This window comes from Bos grunniens, chromosome 10, assembly GCF_055505025.1.
Source record: "Bos grunniens cultivar Pamir isolate PY7600 chromosome 10, Bosgru_T2T1.0, whole genome shotgun sequence".
Classification (NCBI taxonomy): Eukaryota; Metazoa; Chordata; class Mammalia; order Artiodactyla; family Bovidae; genus Bos; species Bos grunniens.
Genome location: NC_141174.1, coordinates 22501035 through 22518716, shown reverse-complemented (window position 1 = coordinate 22518716; position 17682 = coordinate 22501035). Strand labels below are relative to the sequence as shown.

The 17682-nt window shown below is 39.2% G+C and overlaps 1 protein-coding gene across 7 annotated transcripts in view; it reads right to left on the bottom strand.

Annotated features, from left to right (window-relative positions):
* Window positions 1–17682, bottom strand: part of DCAF5 (DDB1 and CUL4 associated factor 5) — a 91433-nt gene that overhangs the window by 41310 nt on the left and 32441 nt on the right. The gene's annotated exons all lie outside the window — the stretch shown is intronic.

Here is a 17682-nt window from a genome sequence, read left to right as displayed (position 1 = left end):
AAAAAAAAAAAAGGAAAGAAAGGAGTCCCTGGACCATAGTCCAAAGGAATGTGCCAACCTGTCCTGGTCATAAAAACATTCTGCACCACCGCTAGCCAGTCAGTCCTTTGTCCCCCAAGGCAGTCTTTTCACCTGCCTAGGGAAGAACTCTAGTACCTCAGTTATGTGTGAAAACAAGGCTTGGGCAAGCAGACTTTAATCCTGTTAAGTGTGAAATGGAAGGAAAGAGAGAAGTGGCTTAGAAAAAATGGTCCCTAGAACTCCAAACATCACGGAGAAGAAGCCTAGTCTTGCTGTAGGCCCCAAGAAATACTTCCTACAGACTGATGTTCTTAAAACGTCCTAACACTGGCCACACGCACACACATACAGGGAATGAATGACAGGGCTACTGAGTCCAGGTATTTCCTTTACAGGGTGTCCTAGCTGCCACAGGCATGCGGTGTTTCCTAAACACTAAGCTCCAAAACAATGAGAGCCTTTCAAACTCGAGATCAGCCTAGAGTGTGCAAATAAACCGGCATCTGTTGGGGGTGGAAACAAGACTCAACAAAAAGAAACTTGGCCAACCCCACCAGCCACAGCAGCAGGGGTTTGCATCAGCTGAGGCAGCCCTGACGGGAAAGCTGGGGCCGCTGGCAAAAGCCCTTTGAATCCGTTAATAGCAACTTCCTCTGCAGATTCCAGTCAGACCTGCAGGACAGGCAGATATCTAGGCCCATCCCATTCCCACCCAAGTTCCTATGTCCACCACTCTGCAGGGGTCTGTTTGTGGGTTCCACAAGAGTCACTAACTTTTCCCTTAGCTTCTGGGCAGGGGACTCCTATCTCTCACACAGAGTCGGTAGGTACATAGGAATCTTGCTCCTAAATGTTTAAGAGGACAGCTACAAAAACAACAACAAACAAAACTGTAGCAGCAGTTATTAAAACTAAATACTTTATGTTTGGGGGCAAGAATCCTTTCAGAGGGATAGACTGACACTTGAAATTCAGAAAGTGAGCTACATTAACTATAATTTCTCAGCAGGGGTTCTGTTGCTGGCTCCTCCCTATTGAGAATGATAAGAATGATCTAGTTCATCAGAAGAAAAGGCTTAGCAGTAGTTTCCTCTCAAAGTCAAGATACAGTGTCAAAGATCCTGTTGTTTATGATTCCAAGTGTAAGATGCATGATAAATCATCTGGTACTTTTTCTCAAATGTAGATTCTCAGGTGCAGATAGTCTAATTCAATCTGAGAAGTGGGCCCAGGAATTTGAATTTAACGAGCAACCTTAATTAATTACGATGCATGTGACTTCCAAACCACTCTTTGAAAAACATGGTTCCATTTTAGAATTTAGGGTGAGTGTGAAAATAAGGTGGAGAGAAAGCAGATTACTAGAAGCTAAATGAAAAGCCAACTACCCAATACGGCACTTTTTTTTACAGCCCAATGCCTAACAGGAGAAAGGACTCCAATTCCTTTTAAGATCAGAGTTCCACTCTACCCACAATGCCTGAAATGCTTTTTTCCTGCCCTCAACACATGCCCTGAAGGAGAAGTTTCTTGTTTACCCTTTGGAGAACTGACGGTACCTATATAAAAGAATGCCTCAAATTTGACAGTGTCTCCACTCCTCCAGAGAAGTGGCTACCATTACACACCCAAATGAGATGAGCGCTATCTTGAAGGGAGTAGCAACAAGTTGAAATGAGTTCAAATCAAAACATCCCTATAAGAAAAAGGAAAGCAAAAATCAATTCCTGGCTTATCTTCACACATTGGTGTGAATGAAGGGTGCTCAGAGAATGAAGTGGTGTCTCAGAGAATGAAGAATCTGCCTACAATGCAGGCGACCTGGGTTTGATCCCTAGGTTGGGACGATCCCCTGGAAAAGGGAATGGCAACCCACTTCAGTATTCTTGCCTGGAGAATTCCATGGACAGAGGAGCCTGGGAGGCTACAGTCCATGGGGTTGCAAAGAGTGAGACATGACTGACTGACCAACACTTTCACTTTCGACCTATCTTCAACCAAGAATTTTTAACAAAATGCAACAAGAATGGGACAGGAGGTGATCCAAGGGTTAGCATGTAAAAGGCCCAGGACAAAAAGCAAGAGAACCTCAGAACATCAGGAAAATATTCCTCATTAGTGTGCTCCTCTGTTTTCTTTTTTTTGCTTTTTTGGTGTTTTGGCCCCTCAGAAATAGGCAATTGGATTTCTTTATTGCTTTGGCAGGATAAAAAGAACATTTACAAAAAGTCTTTGGCCAAGGTTAAAGTCTTGGAACAGAAGAGAAATAAACCAAGGCTGTTTCCAGAAAAAGTGACTGGGAGTATCACATTTAGCACAAGATAAAGCACTCGTAAACATTCCAAGATCTGGCTGCATGAAGCTAGACTTCCATAAATTTATGACTAAGTAATTCGTCAAATAGTGCCAACAAGATTTTCTAAAGCCCACTGGCATGCATTTCCTCGGAGTTACTATGTGAAAGTTTCCTAACACCTGTGAAACGGCTGGAGTCAAGGCACTGCTATTCCAAATCACAGACATCAGAGCTGGTGCCAGTCAACCAGAGAGGAAAATTCAACGTCTCATAGGTAGGAAAAAATCTCTCCCCTTCTGTTTCTGCTTTAGGACAGGATGACCTATAAGGAATACAGGTGGCATTTTGTACTTCCTATAACACAACACAGAGAACATGACAAATCCTAGAGGATTTGTTAATGGAATTAAGTAAAAAGTGAACAAGTTCAAAAAGTTACAGCCTGTATCAGTTCCGTTCAAGTATATTCAAGATCTTGGTAATCCCATAAACTTTTTCTTTCTTTTTTTAAAAAAATACACTTTAAAAAATAATTTTATTTATTTATTTTTGGCTGTGTTGGGTCTTCACTGCTGTGTGGGCTTTTCTTCAGTTGTGGTAAACGGGGGCCACCCCCTAGTCGCAGTGCATGGGCTTCTCACTGCGGAACACAGGCTCTAGGGCATGTGAGCTCAACAGCCGCAGCTCCTGGGCTCTACGGCAGGCTCAGCAGTTGTGGTGCACAGGCTTAGTTGCTCCACAGCACTTGGGATGTTCCCAGATCAGAGATAAACCGGTGCCTCTTGCAATGGCAGGTGGACCTTCCACCACTGAGTCACCAGGGGAGCCTTCTTTCTTTTTTTAAATTGAAGTCTAGCTGATTTACAACATTGTGTTAGTTTCTGGTGTACAGCAAAGTGATTCAGTTACATGTATGTGTGTGTGTGTGTGTGTGTGTGTGTGTGTGTGTGTATTCTTTTCCATCATAATTTATTATAGGATACTGGATATAGTTCCCTGTGCTCAGCAGCAGGACCTTGCTGTTTATCTATTTTATATAGAGCAGTTTGTATCTGCTAATCCCAGACTCCTAATTTATCCCTCCCCTACTCCCTTTCCCCTTTGGCATCTAAGTCTGTTTTCTATGTCTGTGAGTCTGTTTTGTAAGATTCCACATGTAAGTCATATCATATGGTACTTGTCTTTCTGATTTACTTAGTATGATAATCTCTGGGTCTGTCCATATTGCTGCAAATGGCACTATTTCATTCCTTTTCGTGGCTATATAGTATCCCACTATATATACACATTATATATACATATACATAATATATACACACACCCCTCACATCTTCCTTTTTAAAATTTTATTTATTTATTTTTAAAAATGATTGTGCTGCACACGTGCCTGCAGGATCTAACTTCCCCAACCAAGGACTGAATCTGGGGCCACAGTAGTAAAAGTACTGAGTCCCAACCACTGGACTGTCAGGGAAATCCCTAGCACATCTTCCTTAACCATTTCTTTTATGCAAGTTGGAAGGGGAAGAACCTGGGCTTTCAGGTACTGCAGAGCCTCTAATCACCACCTTCCAGAACAGGGGCATCACACCCAGAGCTGAAGTGATCTATAGCCCATGTTTTTGTCTTTGGCTCAGGGGATCCCAAAAGCCACATATAACCAACCAAGATCTCAACGCTATACAAGATCTCAAAACGAATTAAAAGGCAGTGCCAGAACAGATTTGTCCTAGGACACTTGTGATTTTTCTGTAGAATTAGGGACTCAGCATTCAGTCATATCAGTTCATCAGATGATTTGCTTATTCAAAAAATCCCGCTTTACTGCAAGCTGTGGAAAACAGAGAAGGGTTTTATAAGCAGTCATTTAATCTTCATCCTAAGATATTAATGGCTCTACCTTCTGACAGATGTTACAAAGCATCAGCCCTGACCTCACAGTGTAGAAAGCTGGAGGGAGAGTTTAATGAATACAGGTTGGTAGGAGGAAGAAGAAAGGCAGAGGAAGGCGGGAGACTGAGATGGCAGTTGCTACAGCAACATAAGGGTGCAGAAGGAGTGGGTGGGAATACAGGCAGGTAAACAGGCAGTCCCTGATGGCAGAAGAAGAAACTAGGTGGGTGTGCTGACTGTCAGAGAACTAGGCCACAAAGCCAGAGGGCTGTTAAAGGGGAAAGAGGCAAAGCCTAGAAAAAATGCTAAGCAGAAGAGGGTTTGAAAATAAAAATCACAATTTGATCCCTTCGACGAGAACACTTATGCAAACAGTGGAAAAGAGGAAGAGAGGAATGCAATGGGAAGGCCAAAGTGCTGACTGATGAGACATGATTATAGGAAGACAGCCTGTTTCATATAGGAGCCGCTTACTGAGAGTGTCCAAAAACCAAAGTCAGTTCTAGTTGGCAAAAATATAAATGCCTTAAGATAATGGTTTCCAAACGTTTTTATAGTAACCCTTTATAATAAGCTTATTTTATACTGTATTCCAGTACACCCACGTTTATTTAGTATAAATTCATTAAACAACTTGCCATCTAATGTGAGCAGTGCACTGATTTTCCATTTTGTATTTAATAAATACTTGTGACCACCTAAATCAATTCCATGGCCCTATGGATTACTGAAAGAGTTTCCTATCTTGTCTTCATGCCTCTACTCTTGGCCCATGCTTCAGTTCATTCTGAATATGACAGCCAGAGGGATGCTGAACCATGAGTCAGACTGTACCATTCATTTGCCAGTGGATTTCAACCAGGTTAAAACTCAAACTCTTTATAATCCCAACAGAGATCCTAGACACCTCTCCCCACCAATCCCTCATGTCTGACTCTACCTCCTGGCACTCTTTTTCCCTTACCCTACTTCAACCACATGATGCCTCCTTAGAACACATCAAACATCTGCTTCAGGGTCTTTGTACTTGCAAATTCTGAGGGAATGTTTCTCCCCAGATATGAACATGGTTCATTCATTTACTTCTTTACTCAAATATCCTCCTCAATTAGTCTGTTCTGATACCCAATGCAAAAATGAAACTTCCCCAATGCTCCCTGTCTCACTTGCCTGTTTAGTTTCTACTAATGAATCACCATCTTACATACCATTTGTTTCTTATTTGTCCTTTCCCACTACACTATCACCTTTTATACCACTTCCTATGCATTCCAAGTGCTTAAACAGTGCCAGACATGTACCAGCATTCAATAAATAGATGCTGCATGATCTAATGGATCATGAGCAGCAATCTGAAATACTCTGACTTTACAACATTTTAAAAAAAGGCTCCACAAAGGTTTTACCTGGCTCCTGACATTTGTCTGCTCACAAAACCTAATCTTGAGAGGGAAGCAACAGAGCAGGAGAAAAATCAAAGAAACAGCAGGAGGCTTGGAGAACATCTAAGTCAAAGTTTTCTATTACAGCAAAGAACTGTGGACCAGAACGTAAAATAATTTGCCAGTGACCACTCAGGTATTCTCTGCACTGACACCACCACACATCCTTTAAATGAGTCAAATTTATGTACCTGCTAATAAGTAGTCAACAAGAAGGAATAGTTTAACAGGTAAACACGCATCTTAATTGTATCTTGTACTTTAAAGCAAGTTTCTGGTATTTGTAGGATAAAAGTTCAAAAGGAAAATTAATAGTCAAACTTTAGGAAGTCAATTACAAACTAAAAAAAAAAAGAAAATTCATTTACCCCTTTTCAGAAAGTAGACAGTGAATTCTATAGGCTTTGAACACATGCCCTACCCAATCATATCTAAAATTAGATAGTGATAAACATTTAGTTTGATGGATATACTGAGAACAATAAGAAGATATGTCAATCAAACTATAGCATTTAGTTAATTTATTTTTATACCTTTCACTTTATTTTCTAAGTTTTCCTACAATGAACATACACTTCTGTAACCAGAAGAAAATACCTTATTCTAAAATGTCATCTCAAACATACTCCTTCTTTAATTAAGGGACCATAGAAGATAGCTTTGAGGGAAGTATGAGAGAGCAGAATTTAAAGAGCTTAACTGAAATTTCAGATAATATGCTGCCCTACAGGATTCTGGTGCAGATGCAAATCTGAAATTAAGCCATTGTTCTAAATTCTTTAAAAGACAGTTAAAAATTTGCAAAGGACTCTAAAACTACCAGTGTCCCTCACCATCCTTCTCAATGAAGGCAAATAATATCCCTCCTTTGAAAGGATTTTAAGTAATAAACATGCCCCACCTTGGTTAGCACTGGATACAGTACCAAGTTAGATCTGAAACTATACTTAGTTTGGTTTCTCTTTGCAGATACACCATCCCACTTTCCATGTACCTATAAATAAACGGCAAAGTGTATTACTGGAATAAAAAACAAATTCAAAGTATTTTATGTAGAATCCAGAAACATTAGCAAGGTTCCTGGAAAGTCTTCCATACACGGGTATATTCATGGATAAATGAAGCCAAGATTATTCAGAGTATACCAAGATATCCCTGTCTAAAATACGTGACTCACAACAGATAAAGTACAAATGATCAAACCTAAGATCACAAAATAAAAAGTTCAAACTATGAAGAATTCACTGATTCTTCAGTGATTCTTAAAAGAATCAGATCACAACAGATACCCTTGAAGAAGCAACACGTTTTTCATTAAATTTAATTTCCAAAATGTTTACATATACATTGTATCAATTAACCCTTACAATCACCCTATAAGGTGGACAGTGAAGGTAACATTATTTTCATCTCAAACTGGAGGAGACCTAGGTCCTAAATGTTTATATGACCTGGCCCTGACCATACAAAAAATAAGAAGCAGAAATAGGGCCAACAAGTTGTTTTCTGCTTCTTGGTTCAACAAGATTTCACTGACTATGTGGTGGAGATGAATTATTCCACCCAGCAAAAAGAACAGCATCAGATGACAATACATCAAGGCCAGAAGGATTCATCTAAGTAATTCACCTCAGATCCTTCCCTGTAGTTCAGTAACTCACATATATATAACTCATATATGCATGCCTTTACTGAATAACCATTTATTGAAAACCTAACTATTCTAGATACTATGCTAAGCACATGGATTTAAAGATGAAATAAGATGGAAAAGACATCCTCAAGAATTAATGAAGGACAAGAAAGCCAGCAGTTTCCTTCTATAATATGAACAACGTTGTAATAAGGGGAATATGTGCTATGCAAAACATAGGGAGAATATCTATCCCTCCACTGGGAACACAGGAGAGGAGCAGTCACAAAAGACTTCCTAGAAGAAAAATCTAAGCTGACTCTTCACAGAGAGAGAGAGATGACTCAAGTTCTTAACTGGCAAAAGAAACAAGATAAATCTGGATATGTTAATACATGGATAAATTCCCAAAACATACTGATGGGTGAAACAGTCAAGTTGTAGAATAACTGCATAGCAGTACATCATCCGTGTGAAAAACATACCTCCATATAGAAACAAAAATCATGTATTTTCTACAGGTACATGTATAAGCATATAAAATCAAAGAAAAAGTTCTGGAAGCATATACAAACATTCATTACCCTCAGGAAAGAGGGCAGGAGACCAGGATTGGAAGTAGTCAAGAGGAATTTTAGCCTTATTCATAGTTTTAAAAGGAGAATGCTATTATGTATTACTTACATTTAACGTTTTGTTTTGAAATAATTATAGATTCAGAGGAATCTAGGGTTCCCTGGTGGCTCAGATGAAAGAATCTGCCTGCAATGCAGGTGACCCAGGTTCAGTCCCTGGGCTGGGAAGATCCCCTGGAGAAGGGAATGGCAACTCACTCCTGTATTCTTGCCTGAAGAATTCCATGGACAGAGGAACCTGGCAGGCTACAGTCCATGGGGTCACAGAGGCAGACATGACAGAGTGACAGTCATTCTCAGAGGAATTTGCAAAGAAATTTTCTTATAAAAAGAGTTTGCAAAGAATAAAAATCATATGATCATCTCAACAGAGATGCAGAAGAAGCTTCTGACAAAACTCAACAACAGTTTATAATAAAACTCTCCAGAAGTGGGTGTAAAGCGAACATATCTCAACATAATAGAGGCCATATATGACAAACGTACAGCTAATATCATACTCAACAGTGAAAAGTTCAAAGTTATTTCCTCTAAGATCAGGAACAAAACAAGAATGGCCACTCTTGCCACTTTTATGCAGCATAGTTTTGAAGACCTAGCCACAGCAATCAGAAAACAAAAAGAAATAAAAGGGAACCCAAATTGGAAAGGAAAAAGTAACATAGTCACTGTTTGCTAATAATAGGATACTATATACAGAAAATCAAGAAGGTTCTTTGAACCCTTTACCCAGACTCTCCCAGTGTTACCACCTTGCATGACTAGTATGATATCAAAACCAGGAAATTTACATTGGTACAATCTATAGAGCTTATTCAGATTTTGTCAGCTATACATGCACTCATTTGTGTGTGTGTTGCTCTATGCAATTGTATCACGTGTATAACTTCAAGTAGTCACCACAATACTTATGTGTACCATCACCACAAGACTTCCTTTTATAGCCACATCCACCCCTTTTACCACTAAACCCTAACACCTGGCAATGACTAATTTGTTCTCCATCTCATGAATGTTACATTAGCTCATGAAGGTTATATAAACGGAAGCATGCAGTATGTATCCTTTTGAGATTGGCTTTTTTATGTAGCACAGTTCACTTAAGGTTTATCCAAATTGTTGCACGTATCAACCCTTCAGTTTCTTGTTTTTTATTGCCAAGTAGTATTCTATGGCATAAATGCACTACAGTTTTCTTATTATTATTTTTTTTTTAACTGCTAAGTAATTTATTATGATATAATAGACAAATGCAAATTATTGATATATAGGGAGGTTCATTGCACAGAATTTGGTACTAACATAAATATCTATGAATAAGAAATGTTTGAAACATTTAATTATATTTCATGTACAAAACAATCATGCAGTCATTCAACAGATGACACAGATATGTATTACTGAAACAGAAAAAAGGGCGTTGAAAAAACTGTTAAATGAAAGCAAATTTGCAGAATAATGTGTACAATATAGCTCTACTTCCAGAACCCCCTAAAATAGCTTGTGTCTGTGTGTGTGCATCTATCTACTTAAAGAAGGCACACAACTCCCGTAATAGAGGAAAACTCGGAGATAGGATTAGGAGAGAAAACGGCACTTAATTTATATATTAGATGTTTAGATATGCTTTGAATTTTTGAAAAAATTTAATAGATTTTTAAAATTTACTACATGGCAAATGAAAATTATAAATGTATATTTATGGGAGTACTAAGCAATTCCATCACTTTGAGTTTCTTATTATTTTTTTAAACTACTTACAGATTGAAAAACATATGGGTAGTTTCCAGCTTTGGGTATTATGAATGAAGCTGCTATGAACATTCATGTACAAGCTGCTATATGAAAATAAGTCTTCCTCTCTCTTGGATAAACACCCAAGAGTGCAACTGCTGGGTCAGATAATAAGTTCATTTTTAATTTATAAAGGAACTACCAAAACATTTTCTAGATATTTTGTACTATTTTACATTCCTACTCACAATGTATGAGTGATTCAGTTTCTCCACATCTTCACCAGCGTTACTTGTATTTTAAAAAGCTGAACTGAGAAGTCAGTCAATGTGTTTTAAAACAAAAGACAAAACCAGACATTTTTGGCTTCCTTATGGATATATACAACACTACCTATGAAATGTTTTTGTAACCCCCACCAAAAAGAATCAAGCCTAAAACTGTTTCAGTCCCTAGACCCAATACCAATTTATGAAAAAAACTGAGATAAGAGGGAACATGCTAAATGATGGTATAAACATGCAATCAGTACAGCTGCCCCTTGGCATCTATGGGGGATTGGATCCAGGAACCCCACAGATATAGAACCCAAGGATACAAAGGGCCTCCTGTATAATCTAAAATGTGAGAAATTTGGTAAAATAATCCAGTTTCTTTAACAAATAAGTTACAAAAGAAAAAAATGAAAAGTAGGAGTATCCAAAAACTTAGAAACCATGTCAACTAATTGCTTGGTACAGACCTTATTCAAATCTTGATCCATAAGAACCAACTGTAACATTTAGGAGGCAATTAAGGAAATGTAAACACTAAATATGCAATGGTATTAAGGAATTATTACTAATTTTTTAGGTGTGATAATAATATTATGATTTTTAAAAGAATTATCTTTTCATGGAAAGTAATATGGCAGTTATGGCAGTTCCTCAAAAAGTTTAACATAGGCTCACCATATGATCCAGCAACTACACTCTTAGGGATGGAACCCAAAGAACCAAAAACAGGTACTCAAACAAATACTTATTCATAAATTTTAATAGTAACACTACTCAGAATAGCCAAAAGGTAGAAAAGACTCGAATGTCCATCAGTAGGTGGATAAACAAAATATGGTATATACATCCATACAACAGAAAATTATTCAGCCATAAAGAGGAATGAAATACTGTACTGATACATGCTACAATGTGGATGAATCTCAAAAACTTTATGCTAAGTAAAAGAGGCAGACTAAAGGTCACAGCCATAGATACAGAAAGCAGATTGGTGGTGGCCAAAAACTAGGGGCGAAGTATTCTGGGGAGTAGCTGCTTCATGGGTGTGGGTTTTATTTTGGAATGATAAAAACGCTTTGGAACTAGACAGAGGTGGTAGTTGCACAACACTGTGAATGAACTAAATGCCACTAAAGTTTTCACTTTAAAATAGCTAATTTTAACTATTTAAAAGAGTTAATTTTATATCATGTGAATTTTATCTCAATTTTTAAAAAAGAATATCTTTCAGAGATACATAATAAAGTATTTACAGAGGAAATAATACAAAGTTACATGGAAATGGAATCATCTCAGTGGAAGAATAAATGAAGTAAGATTGTCCATGGGTTAATTATCGAAGCTGGGTGCTAGATGCAATGGCGTTTATTTTACTATTTCTCAGTGTGTGTGTGAGAGAGAGAATTTTTAAACATAAAAAGTTTTTTTTAAAAGAAAAAGAGTCAAGACTTGATTTTAAAGTAAAAATGTCTACTTGATTTAGGGGACTGGGGTCACCTCCCCCTGGGTAAGAGGAGTTGGGAAGTATTAAAGGGAGGCTATGAAGTGGAACATGCTTTCACAACTCCCACCCATTCACCAGGCATTCCCCAGATGCTCTGGTCTGAAACTAAGCCACTTGCTATAAAAAGGCACATTTGTGTTTGGTGAGAATGAATAGACACAGGGAAGCTCTAGCCTAAAGCCGGAAGACCCTGGGTCCAAAAGAACACAGCAACAAACTCAACACAGATCTCTGAAAAATCACAGCTTCCACCTTGCAGGATAAGCAAAGTTGCCAAATCACCTGGGGTATGTATTAAAAAACGGCAGATTCACAGGGTCTGCCCTGGATTGACAACTCAATCTCTGGGTCTGTGCTCCAGGAAGCGGCTCCAGGAAGCGTCACTTTAACAACCTCCCCGGGTGATTCTCATGCCCTCTGAAATTTGAGAATTACTGGGTTGGGATAATGGGGCCCTGGTGCCTTCTTGCAGCGAAGCTGATTCTAGAGCTCCACCTTGTGGCCCAAACACTAGAAAGCAACTTTGCCACAATTCTTGACTTCCTTACATCGCTAGTTTAACTCATTGACAACCGTTCAAAGCCCTGCAAGAACCCTTACAACCTCCTCTAAGGGTTTTTCTCTACACATGACATTTTGATCCATGCTATTACACTCAGGGAGTTAATGAAAACATTACAGAGAGCTAGCTTTGAAAATACATACTATTTCGTGATGAGTGTAACACTGCACTATTTACTGAAGGTCATAACATTCTCTAAGCATTGTGCTAGGCAACAGATATAAAACATGGCCCTGTCTTTAAAAATCCACAGAAAAACATGCAAAGTAATAGTACAGATTAAGACAAGTTCTTCCTTTCTAAGAAGCAATTCCCGAGCACTAGAAAGAAAAGACATAATCTTTTATCTGGAGATAAAACATAGTCATAGTAAAGATAATCAATGATGGCAAAAACGGTGACTAAGACATGCAACATGAATGTCACAGACCCTAAGTACTTTACAGAGGCGCTGGAGAGAGGGATCCTTTCTGCCAGAAGCGAGGGAAAGCTTCATTCATTCGACATATACTCTGCACCAAAACTGGGCTAGGTGCTGGGGACACAGCGAGTAAAAAAAGGAAGGACGCTTTAAGAGAATGCAACGGAGAGATAGAGCAAGGACGTCTGTACCGATGGGCTGCCATTTGATCTTGGACCTTGAAGGGTAACTAGAATTTGAATAGGTAAAGAAAAGATAAATTCTCCTTTACGTGTGTTTGTATGTAGAGGACAAGCTACAAGGGGAAAAGGGACACTGGCACCAGAGAAGGGGCTGACTGCTTGCTTAACAAGTTTCCATTTCGTCCATAAACCAGGTCATCCATTCATTAAAAAAAAAAAAAATTTCTTGGAGCATCCCACATTACTGGTTCTGGGGAATATGGCCATAAACAAAGATAAGAAGCAGCCTCTAGAGCTCCTGGGTAGGGGAATGGCAGAAGTATGTTTTAAGGACGTGTGCTGTGTGCCAGAAGCAAGAGCAAGTTAAGAAGCTAGCCGACACCTTAGAAGTCGACACCTTATGGAAAGAGTAATATGGACCTGAAATAGGGCAGAGGCTTTAAGAACTGAAAATAGTAGCCAGGCACTAACACAGAGCAAGGCTGGTTATGGCAGAGAGAGTAAGAAATAGAAGAGGCATATGGAACTCTGGATTTTAGCCAGGATCATTCCAAGAGTGATGGTGACGTTAATAAAGAACTTAAGGAAGGAATACAGTTTCAGGGGAAAAACAAGCTTTTATTATGGGTTTAATAGACAGAACATTTGCCTGAGCACTGGATAGGTTCATATAAAAAGTAAAGATGGGTGAGTGGGAGAGAAGAGATAGAAAGCAGAGCATGAATGATTTTTTCCCCAGCCTTTGAAGCTGAACTCTTGAGCTCTATTTTCCCACAACAGTATAAGCAGCCCTCAAAGGGAATGTGGCAGAGACTGCCCGGCTGTTCAGAAGACAGAGCTGCACTTAATTTGGTCTCTACAGAAGTAGGATTGGCCCAGGCCCAGAAAACAGATATCTAGGCCCCAAAGCCAGGTGAGTTACTAAGAGTAAGCAAGTCCTTCTTGACAGCAGGAATTTGCATTTACTGCCCATTTACCCAACACATAAAAGCACCAGCTTATGAGGTAAGTCTGCAGGAATTCCTGGCTTGCCGTAGTTTTATTATCGAGTGGGAAAGAAACACTCTCTTTATTATCCTTGTCAAAGCAAAACATTGTTACCTGTCACAGAACTAATAGTTCCTGACAAAAATTGACAGAAACTATAAAGACACGAGAAAGGAGAGAAGTAGTGAGTGAGCAGACAGCTAAAACGGGCAATCATAATGGTGAGACAAGGAGAGTAAAAGCTGGGGAAACTACACTTTTCCTTAATGCTTTGGATGTTCAAGGAGCTCAGTTCTGAAAACTGCCCAGAGGTCACTGCAATAGACCAAGCAAGACATCACAACTGGGACATTGGCAGTGATAAAGGACAGGATGGTTGTGAAAAGATACCAGCAGAAACAATTTACATGAAATGAATGAAACCTCACCCAAACTTGCAATTATACTTCTATATGTGAAGTTTTCTCTTATCCAGTCATTATACTCAAGTTACCTACCTATGGTCCACTCACGTGCACTAAAATCCCCAAAGCAAACCTTCAAATTCCAAAGACTACAGGGCCAGGGAAGTAATATAAATGAGAGGAAACCACCTGGGTTAAGACATGAAGGAGTGGTGGGACTTGTAACACATCCTAAAGGTTTTAAGAGGAACGAACCCCTGATTCAGCTTCGGCTGCTGCCATATGAGAATAAAGGTCCAATGATTTCAAGTCTTTTGACTTTTTCAAGAGATGTTAGAAATTTTGATCTTTTTCTGTGTAATTTTCTAAACACTATTATATCATGTAGGTCAATCAAAATATTCCTGTGGGTTAAATATGGCCTATGGGCACCTAGTTTACAATTTCTGTTCTAAAACTTTACAAAAGAAAAATTAATAGCATGTTCAGATTTCCAGGGTTAACAGAGCAAAAAATTTGGAAAGTCAGTGTGCAAACTGGGGCTGGGCCATAAGACAGTGAAAAGTGAGGCAGAAAGTCTAAAGGACTCAGACTTTAGAGTTGGTAGGTCTGTATTAGAAAAATTTGAGAGAATTTTGACAAAGTTTTATTTCCAGGAGGCACAGATCAAAGAAAACTAGGATATACAGGGTCCCTAATTGATTTAAAAGGGGGAAGGAAATAATACACATATACACATGTTATTTCACCTCTCTGTATGTACCTTGACTTCTTTATCATTAAAATAGGAATAATAGAATCGATTTAATAAGGCTGTCATAGGATTAAAAAGGAATTATTCATATAACTGTCATTTTCCCCAGCAAGTCATGTTTAATATATGTTAGCTATTATTTATTATTATGAGGCACCGAGAGGTAAAGTAACATGCTCAAGATCCCATGGCTATTAAGGTGTACTGCCTGGCTTTGTATCCGGGATGTACTTCAGATCCTATTCTCTAAACCATTAAGCTCTTCTGCCTCCGTTTAAATTCTGTACGAGTAAGTCAGATCAGATGATAACTGAAGTCCCTTCTAAAGCTGACACTTTATTCTAAAGGCCCAACCTCTCATCAGCTTATTTCAGGGCAGCAGTGGGATAAACAGGAACCTGTCCACACTCCTATGGGCTGCCTGCTGAAGTGGAGAGACACAGCTCAGGCTTGGGGTAGGGTAAGAAAACCACTCTAGCATGGAACTAACCCTACGGTAAGGTAGGAAGGAAAAGGTATTCAATGTGAGCCCCCTTCGTTGTTCCACGGAGATATATTTGCTTCTAGGAAGCCAGTGGACCACTCAGTTAGGCCCAGAACGCACAGATGTGCCCAAGCTACAAGCTGGAAGTTACTGAGAAGTCGGCTAAGGAACCACAATAGGCTCTAAATCAAGAATCTTTAGAACACCGAGCAACTCATCCCCTTGGGATTCAAGGGTCTCTGTGAGAACCTGGTAAAAGCTCTCCTCGTCCCTAGAAAAAAAATGCCCCGTGTGCTCACTCAGATACACAAGCACATATCATTTTACCTGCGATTATAAGGGCTCATAAATTCTCAAAAATCTCTCCCTAGACATTAAGGTACACCTGAAATAGATCATCTCTCCTGTTCTATTCTATTAATCTCCTGTTCTCCCAGGTGATTTAGAAGTGTCCCAAGATTTGGGGGCTGGGGTTTCCAGGCAGCTGTGTTAGGAGACAAATCATCCACTGCAACGCAGCATAATCAATCCCACATGGAAAAGACAAAGGGCTGTCTCTTTTTCCCCACACCAACTTGTACTAAGAAAGTTCAAACGGAAAAGAACTGCACTTTAATCCCCAAACACTAGAGGATGTGGAGAACAGGACCCCAAGAATATCTCATAGCTGTTTTCTGCCTCATATCCATAAAATTACACAGAACCTTAGAAAAGATGAAATAAACAGGTAAAAACATCCCAGTCTCCACAGCACTGTGCTCTTCCTTTTACTCCAAGAAAGGAATCAGTCAAGAATGCCAATTAGCTTTACTAGATGACTTTTATCCCATATGGGCTTTGAAAACTATAGGTTGCCAAAGAAACCACATAACCTTATGCATAAATGAAGTAATCAAAACAAGAACATAGTATTTTCCCCCATAAGACTTGTAACAGTTTAGGTGTTAATGAAGGACTATTAACGAAGGACTACGTGTTAATGAGATACATGTGGTCTTGTGCAGTTGAGAGATTTGTAAATCAGCGTAGCCTTTCTTGGTGGTGGGAAAATTTGACAATTTTTATTTTAAAAAGATGTAAAAACATCCATTCTTTGTCTGATGCAGCAATTCCCTAGATATTTTGCAAAGGTAGGCCAAATATGTGTGACCAGGGTCAGTGAAACATAGTTTATAATGGCCCAACAGGAAATAAGAAGTCTGGTTGTTGGGTACATCACATGAGTGGAAAACTAAGTAGCCATCAACAGAATATGCTAGATCTGTTATGTGCTGATATGAAAAAAGCTGCAAGACATATTATTAATTGAAAAAAGACGCCGGAAACAAGGTATCATTATGTGGTTCTTTTAGTTTAAATTCTTCTAAGGATATGTATTCTTTATGCTAGTCATATGCATTAAATTTTGTTCTTGACAGATACCTAAGAAACTGTTCACTGTAGTTACTTTTGGAGAAAGTGACCAGAGACCAGCAAAGAGAAGAACGGTACTGACACAAAACATTTAAAAAACATACAAGCAACAGAGATCAGCTTGAGATAGGATCCTCTTTTTATCTTTTTCTTTACATTTTTCTGGATACAGACCCTAAATTTAGTAAGTGTTACTATAAAAATATAGCAGAAATCTCACTTAGAATTTTTTAAAGAGAAAGAAGCCATGTTTAGTGAAGGGATAAGTAGAAAGGGGAGGAGGACCCAAATACAATGCACAGTACGAAGCTGGTGGAGGAAAATCGGGAGAAACATTAACATTCAACCACCCTCTTCTCTCAAGATACTGCTGACATCATGAGCTACTCAAGCTTTCCACTGGGGATGAATAGCTCAGGCCTCACTCCAGTTGCCAGCTATTCATTCTCAGTACGGAAGATAGCAGGCTGGGAGAAAGCTGGCATCGTTAGTCCAAATTCTGCCTTTTGTGATATGGAAAAGGCAGAACAGTTGCGCCCGAAGAGCGCAAAGTGCAGAGAATGCTAAAGCTAAACACAGGAGACTGTCTTCCTGGCAGAGAACAAGCCTCCCTAAGCACACAGTGCAAAGGCACCACAGGGGTCCTGCCACTACACGCACTCCCGTGGCATGGAAAAGGAAGAGCCAGGTGCACATGCAACAGAGAGCAGGAGAAATCTCTGCTGCCCTACGGAGCCTCAGGGATCCCCACTCAACACCAGGGATCCCCTTCTGGGATCCCATAGTTCCAACCTCATCAGACTGGCCCAGAGAGAGAATTAGCTAGGACTAAAAAATCACCAAGGAAGATAATCCTCTGTGCTTAATTGCCCCTTTCATCTGAGGCCCATGAAATAAACCATAATCTTGTTTACTCTGCATGATACTCTTCTGCAATAGTGCCTTAAAGTGGGAAGTTACTACCGTATGGAATTTTCAGAAAAGCTAGCAATGCATGCAAATCTTTCATAAAGCAAGGTTTGGTTTTATATGCCATAAAAGG